Consider the following 7,500-nt stretch of genomic DNA (forward strand, 5'->3'; position numbering starts at 1 on the left):
ATCTCGGGGCCGCAATGTGCGTTCGAGGTGTCGATGTTCACTGAGTCCTGCAATTCGCATCAGTTATCGCGGCTGGCCGCGCTCTTCATCGACGGACGAGCCGAGTGATCCCCCGTCCAGGGTTCAGCACTTGGTTTTTTTATATTAGTTTTTGTTTATATAGATTTAGTAGTGTGCGAGGAGGTCTGTGCGAGGAGGCGTGACGGCATTGCAATGTCGCGAGTAGTTTGTTTTTTTAGCTAGCGGCGGTGGCACAGCGGCTGCAAAAAAACAAAAAAAACGATAAAGCGGCGACAAGGCAAAGAAGAAGCGGCCATCACTTGCGGTGGGCGAAAAAACAAACAGGTGGTAAGACGCGGAAGCAAGCAAGAAGAGCTGGGGCTTTAAAAACCTCCGCGTCACCACAAATCTATCTCTCGCTCCGCCTTTTATAGGTTTGTTTGCGCGCATTCGAGGCGTTGACGCCGACAGACAGAGGAGGTAGGCCGGAAAACAACAAACCAGTCTCGAACGGGAAAACGGTAATGATCCTTCCGCAGGTTCACCTACGGAAACCTTGTTACGACTTTTACTTCCTCTAAACGATCGGGTTCGGTCGTCTTCTCCAGGCATCGAACGCCGAGGCGTAGATGCACGAGTGTCGTGACGGACACGTCGCGCACTGCCCGGCGGCGTCGTCGGCCAGATCCGAGGACCTCACCGGACCGTTCGATCGGTAGTAGCGACGGGCGGTGTGTACAAAGGGCAGGGACGTGATCGACGCGGGCTGTTGACCCGCGCCTACCGGGAATTCCTCGTTCACGGGGTTGGTTACAGGCCCCGATCCCTATCACGGGAGGTGGTTCAGAGGTTTCCCAACCCTCTCGGGCCGGGGCGAAGTCCCCGCTGATACCTCCAGTGTAGCGCGCGTGCGGCCCCGGACATCTAAGGGCATCACAGACCTGTTATCGCTCCGCCTCGTGTGGCTTTCTGCCACCCGTCCCTCTAAGAAGTGCGTGAGAAAACCGACCCGGACCCGAGCGCCACGGAGGACGCCGAGCCCGCCGTAAAAATCACTGACATCGGCGCACTAGTTAGCAGGCCGGAGTCTCGTTCGTTATCGGAATCAACCAGACGGATCGCTCCACCAACTAAGAACGGCCATGCACCACCACCCACCGAATCGAGAAAGAGCTATCGATCTGTCAATCCTACCGGTGTCCGGACCGGGTGAGTTTTCCCGTGTTGAGTCAAATTAAGCCGCAGGCTCCACTCCTGGTGGTGCCCTTCCGTCAATTCCTTTAAGTTTCAGCTTTGCAACCATACTCCCCCCGGAACCGAACTCTGGTTTCCCGCAGGCTACCCGCCGGGTCATGGAAGCGAACGCCGGCGGATCGCCGGTCGGCATCGTTTACGGTCGGAACTACGACGGTATCTGATCGTCTTCGAACCTCCGACTTTCGCTCTTGATCGAGGAAAACGTGCTTGCCACACGCCATCGCTGCAGTTCGTCTTGCGACGATCCAAGAATTTCACCTCTAACGTCGCAATACGAGTGGCCCCGACCGCTCCCTTCGATCATTGCCTCGCCGTAGACGGAGACCGACAGACGTAGACGAGGCCCTCTTCCATCATTCCATGCTTATCGTATGCAAGCTTGAACAGCCCGCTCTGAGCACTCTAATTTTTTCAAAGTGAACGTACCGGCCGCCGCGGACACTCGGTTAAGAGCACCCTTGGAGGAGAAACCGCCGACCGCAACACGCGCGCAGACAAGACACGAAGCAGGGACTCGGAGCGGACCGGGGGGTTCAAAAAAAAAGAGGAACGCGCGGAAAGGGAGAGGGAGAGAAGCGCGGGGGTCAGAGTGCGGGGATGCGAATGAACGCACCCAAACACACACACGTAGCACCCCCCCGTTAGACTACTCCCGGAACCGAACCGACGACCACTTGTTTTTTTTTTCCCGGATCCCGATCACGACCTCCTCGTCCACCTCGCCGGCAGGACCGCGTGGCGGGTATGCTAGCGGTTGACACCGGCGGAAAGGGCCGGGAATGCGAACGGACGACCAAAGTCAACGACGGACGATGGCGCCGCCGCCCCGGGGCCGCTTGCGCGACCACGAACCCGAGTTCGGACTACGAGCTTTTTAACCGCAACAACTTTAATATACGCTACCGGAGCTGGAATTACCGCGGCTGCTGGCACCAGACTTGCCCTCCGGTTGGTCCTCGTTAACGGATTTGAAGTGTACTCATTCCGATCGCGGGGCCTCGACAGAGTCCCGCGTCGTTATTTTTCGTCACTACCTCCCCGTGCCGGGAGTGGGTAATTTGCGCGCCTGCTGCCTTCCTTGGATGTGGTAGCCGTTTCGCATGCTCCCTCTCCGGAATCGAACCCCGATTCCCCGTTACCCGTAGTAACCACGGTAGGCACTTAACCGACCGTCGACAGTTGATAGGGCGGACCCTCGAGAGACCCGTCGCCGGGCGTGAAAGCTCGTGCGATCGACCAGTGAGTTATCCAGAGTCACCAAAGCGGAGCGCGCCGCCCTATGAGCCCCGCCACCGAACGGACCCGCGAGCGGGAACGCCGACGACGGGAGGACGGAATGACGCGCATCGGTCTCAGTCTAATATGTAGCGCCGCGACCCGGAACGGCCGACGCGGGTGCCAGCGCGCGAGGCGTGGCGACGACGGCGCGCCGACCGATCGCGGCCTGTGTCACATGTATTAGCTCTAGAATTGCCACAGTTATCCATCGCCTCCGAGGAGGAATACGGTCCCGAGGATTAGGTCCGGTTCCTGAGCCATTCGCGGTTTCGCCCGTTCTAATGCGTGGCGTGAACTTACACTTGCATGGCTTAAGCTTTGAGACAAGCATATGACTACTGGCAGGATCAACCAGGTATCGTTGGAATTTGGGACTTTGTTTCGACAGAACGACAGACCGACCGACCGACCGACCGACATAAGACAGACAACTACAACGACGGGCACGTGTTTATTTATTTTTCGAGGGGGTTCGCCGTCAGAAGAAGCGCGCTGCCCGCGCTGATGGCCTCTTTTTTGTTTCTCCCCTGACTTGGACCGAGACCGAGACTCAAAGAACGAAAGCGACCAACGTCGACAACAACAACGACAACGGCACCCTTGACAGCGATACATACGACAAACGACAAGCAGCACGACGGCAGTGCACACGGACATCGAGGGTCAAGGTGCAGACTGAACTCGCCGAGGTCGTCGTCATCGTGGTCGCCATCGATTCCGTCTCGTCGTCGTCGTCGTCAACGTCCACGTCACAGCCGGCCGAGAAGAGAGAACAGACGACAGCGTCGACAACAACAACATCGACAACGGCACCCTTGACAGCGATACATACGACAAACGACAAACAGCACGACGGCAGTGCACACGGACATCGGAGGTCAAGGTGCAGACTGGAATCGTCGAGGTCGTCGTCATCGTGGTCGCCATCGATGCCGTCTCGTCGTCGTCGTCGTCGTCTTCGTCGTCGTCGTCGTCATCAACGTACCAACCGACCGAGACGAGAGAGCAAGCAACAACGTCGACAACAACAACGACAACGGCACCCTTGACAGCGATACATACGACAAACGACAAACAGCACGACGGCAGTGCACACGGACATCGGAGGTCAAGGTGCAGACTGAACTCGTCGAGGTCGTCGTCATCGTGGTCGCCATCGATGCCGTCTCGTCGTCGTCGTCGTCTCCGTCGTCGTCGTCGTCGTCGCCAACGTCAACGTCAACATCACAGCCGTCATCGGGGAGGAGCTGGACCAGGGCAGCGGCGGCGTAAATTTTCCCGTCACCTTCGTCGTCGCCTTCGTCGACCGACCGACCGACCGGCGTCGTGTTCGTGCTCGGAAAACCGAGGAGAGACAACGTGCACATGGCGCGTTCTCGCAAGCGGCTCCTCGGTCCGATTTTTTTGGGCGGCTTTTTCGAGCTTTTTTTTTTTTTTCTCACCCTTTCGTCCGTGCGACGGCGAACGTTAGGGGAAAAAAAAAAAAAAAAAAAAAACGACAACAACGCGGCGGACCGGGCGAACAACATCGTCGACACACACGACATTGACGACCGGTCCCCCTTTTCACAATCGCATCGAGATAAAAACGAACGAGTCCGATTCGAGCACCGAGTCGCGAGCGGGAGGACTGTCGGTGCAAGTATCGATCACTGACGTGAGCGCTTCGCCGGACAGAGGATGGCTCATCCGGCAGCCGTGCAAATCGACGGTATGGGAAGAACGAACAAGAAGAGCAACGACTTGATCGGCGGCTTGGGAACTGCGGACGGTGAAAACGGGTTAATCGACTGCGACCACGACTGCTCGATCGATCTTCTTTGGCGCTAACAAAGGTGGAGGTGGCGCAAGAAGGGACTAGCGCTATCACCGTCCACGTATCAGAAGATGCGGCGGCAGACGTCGACGCTTATGCGTTGTCGGACGAGAAGTCGCTGCAGCACGTGTACCGCGAGCGGGACGTCCAAGGTTTTGCCAGACGGAAAGAAATCGGGTGTCAGCGAACGTTCACACGGCTGTGAGATCGGACGCTGACAGGAGTAGGAGGCGGCAGGCAGGCGGCGGTTACGGCGGCGGCGCCTGCTGCTGCTCATCCTCCTGTTTGCTGCGGCGACTTCCAGGACGGGAGAGCATCGAACAACGTACGTATGGTTACAAGGGGATCAGGATCTACATAGTGCATCCCCCGCGGCTATTTTTGTTTGTTTGTTCGCTCGTTCGTTAATTCGTTCGTTCGTTCGTTCGTTCGTTACAATGTACGTTTTTCCGTTCGACGGCGGCAGAGAGCGGCGGCGTTTCTCCCTAATCCGGAGGATTTATCGGTCGCACAGCGATGGGTCGTTCGGCCGATCATCGAAAGATTCGCAGGTAGTGGTTGAATGGCAGAACGGCAGCAACAACAGCGGCGGCTGAGAGCGGCGAACGCTGAGGCGGAAGCAGAAGCTGCAGCAAACGTATCGGCTAAACATGGTGGACATAGATATGGCTGACGACGCGGGTACCACGACGATATGGAACCAGGAAAAGGAGCCGTTAGTTGTTCCAACATATCGTTCGACACGTCGAGCAGCCCTAGGTCCACGGAGAAGCACACACACGTACCACGTATTATAACCTAACGACGATGAGCGGGCGCACGGTTGGCAGGAACGAAGGCGGCGGATCAAAACAAGTTGGAGCGCGGCGACAGCGATAACGGTGACAGCCCTAGGCGGCGGAGATGCCACTTTCTGACGCCTTTGCGACAAGCCCGTAGAGACGTTCCGGACCACCACGAGGCAAAGAGTCGCTGCTCCGACGAACCGACACACCAAAGTGTGCTTCCTACCGAACATGTTTTATAAAACTTTCAAACTGGAAAACCCCAGAAATGGTGTTGGTATTCGTCCAGACCCACCTCCGACACCTGAAAATGGTGGTCAAAAAAAACGTCGATTATACGAAGCGACATTTCTGGTCGGCGATTTTCCAGTTTTACGCCTACTGCCACATGGGGATGTCGGTAGGCGTCGCAAAGTGCCTTCTCGACGCCTAGGCACACCAGGACTTTGTCATTTTTTTCCCCCTCGACATTCCTGGTCCGGTCTATTCCGATTTTACACCTACCGCCATGTGGGGGTGGCAGTAGGCGTCGAAAAGTGCCTTCTCGACGCTAGCGACACCACTACTTTATCGAGCTCTGGAGGCCCGCACACCGACCCGGGGGCCGCGGAGTCGACCCCGGGGGCCTCCTGGCGTCGCCGCCGCTCACTTGGACGCCTTCCGCAACCTGTGGTCCCGCTCGGGGCCGCCGGGAGCCTCGCCGACCTGACCGGTGTCGGTAGGCGTCTGGAAGCGCCCGGCCGACCTGGACGAGGTCCCCCTGGCCCCCGGGGGACACCCCTTAGTTGGATGGGGGTGCTGTCCCGGGCACACATGCAACCCGCGGCCGCCTACCGACAGCCCCCTTCGCTCGATCGCTACTCCTTTCCAACATATGTCGGAGAAGCCGGGCGGTTGTGAAACCCCAGAAATGGTGTTGGTATTCGTCCAGACCCACCTCCGACACCTGAAAATGGTGGTCAAAAAAAACGTCGATTATACGAAGCGACATTTCTGGTCGGCGATTTTCCAGTTTTGCGCCTACCGCCATGTGGGGGTGGCAGTAGGCGTCGAAAAGTGCCTTCTCGACCGCTAGCGACACCACTACTTTATCGAGCTCTGGAGGCCCGCACACCGACCCGGGGGCCGCGGAGTCGACCCCGGGGGCCTCCTGGCGTCGCCGCCGCTCACTTGGACGCCTTCCGCAACCTGTGGTCCCGCTCGGGGCCGCCGGGAGCCTCGCCGACCTGACCGGTGTCGGTAGGCGTCTGGAAGCGCCCGGCCGACCTGGACGAGGTCCCCCTGGCCCCCGGGGGACACCCCTTAGTTGGATGGGGGTGCTGTCCCGGGCACACATGCAACCCGCGGCCGCCTACCGACAGCCCCCTTCGCTCGATCGCTACTCCTTTCCAACATATGTCGGAGAAGCCGGGCGGTTGTGAAACCCCAGAAATGGTGTTGGTATTTCGTCCAGACCCACCTCCGACACCTGAAAATGGTGGTCAAAAAAAACGTCGATTATACGAAGCGACATTTCTGGTCGGCGATTTTCCAGTTTTGCGCCTACCGCCATGTGGGGGTGGCAGTAGGCGTCGAAAAGTGCCTTCTCGACCGCTAGCGACACCACTACTTTATCGAGCTCTGGAGGCCCGCACACCGACCCGGGGGCCGCGGAGTCGACCCCGGGGGCCTCCTGGCGTCGCCGCCGCTCACTTGGACGCCTTCCGCAACCTGTGGTCCCGCTCGGGGCCGCCGGGAGCCTCGCCGACCTGACCGGTGTCGGTAGGCGTCAGTCAAACTTGCTTAAGAGGCAAAGCCTCCTCACACCTTAAGAGAGTCACAGTTAGTCCCGCCGTTTACCCGTGGTCGTCGTCGGGGGTGCCGGTCGGTGTGTTTCGGCGTGTTTCTTTCTTACTTTAGCTCGCTCCTATAAGCTAACTCAGCAGCCCTGCTAAAATCAATTTATCATTATTTTCAATCTATCGAAAATCTTAATTTATTATTATTTTCCAACTATCGAAAATCTTAATAGAGTTGGGGTTTTTTGTTTGTTTTTTTTTTTAAATTCCATTGTAACAACAGACAGCCAGCCAGCAGCATGTGGTGTCGGTAGGCGTCTGGAAGCGCTTGAGGAGGCAGAGGAGTTGGCAAGCTCGCTAAACTGCCCGCTGGTGTGGTGGTGTCGGTAGAGGCGTCTTGAATATACCCGGTCGCTCGATCGACGACGACGACGGCTAGGTGGCCGAGGAGGAGGACTACCTACCTACCTACCTACCTACCTACCTAGCTAGCTAGCTAGCCGAATAGCCGTGGTAGTCGTCAGTCAAACTTGCTTAAGAGGCAAGTCCCGCCGTTTACCCGTGGTCGTCGTCGGGGGTGCCGGTC

The 7,500-nt window shown here is 57.8% G+C and overlaps 2 pseudogenes; both read right to left on the bottom strand.

Moving 5' to 3' along the window:
* On the bottom strand, nt 1-124 carry LOC145273389 (5.8S ribosomal RNA; annotated as a pseudogene).
* Nucleotides 125-522: 398 nt separating this feature from the next.
* Nucleotides 523-2,893, bottom strand: LOC145273472 (small subunit ribosomal RNA; annotated as a pseudogene).
* Between the last annotated feature and the right edge of the window lie 4,607 nt (nt 2,894-7,500).

This window comes from Euprymna scolopes, unplaced genomic scaffold, assembly GCF_053919585.1.
Source record: "Euprymna scolopes isolate OS-2025 unplaced genomic scaffold, ASM5391958v1 sca1, whole genome shotgun sequence".
Taxonomy (NCBI): domain Eukaryota; kingdom Metazoa; phylum Mollusca; class Cephalopoda; order Sepiida; family Sepiolidae; genus Euprymna; species Euprymna scolopes.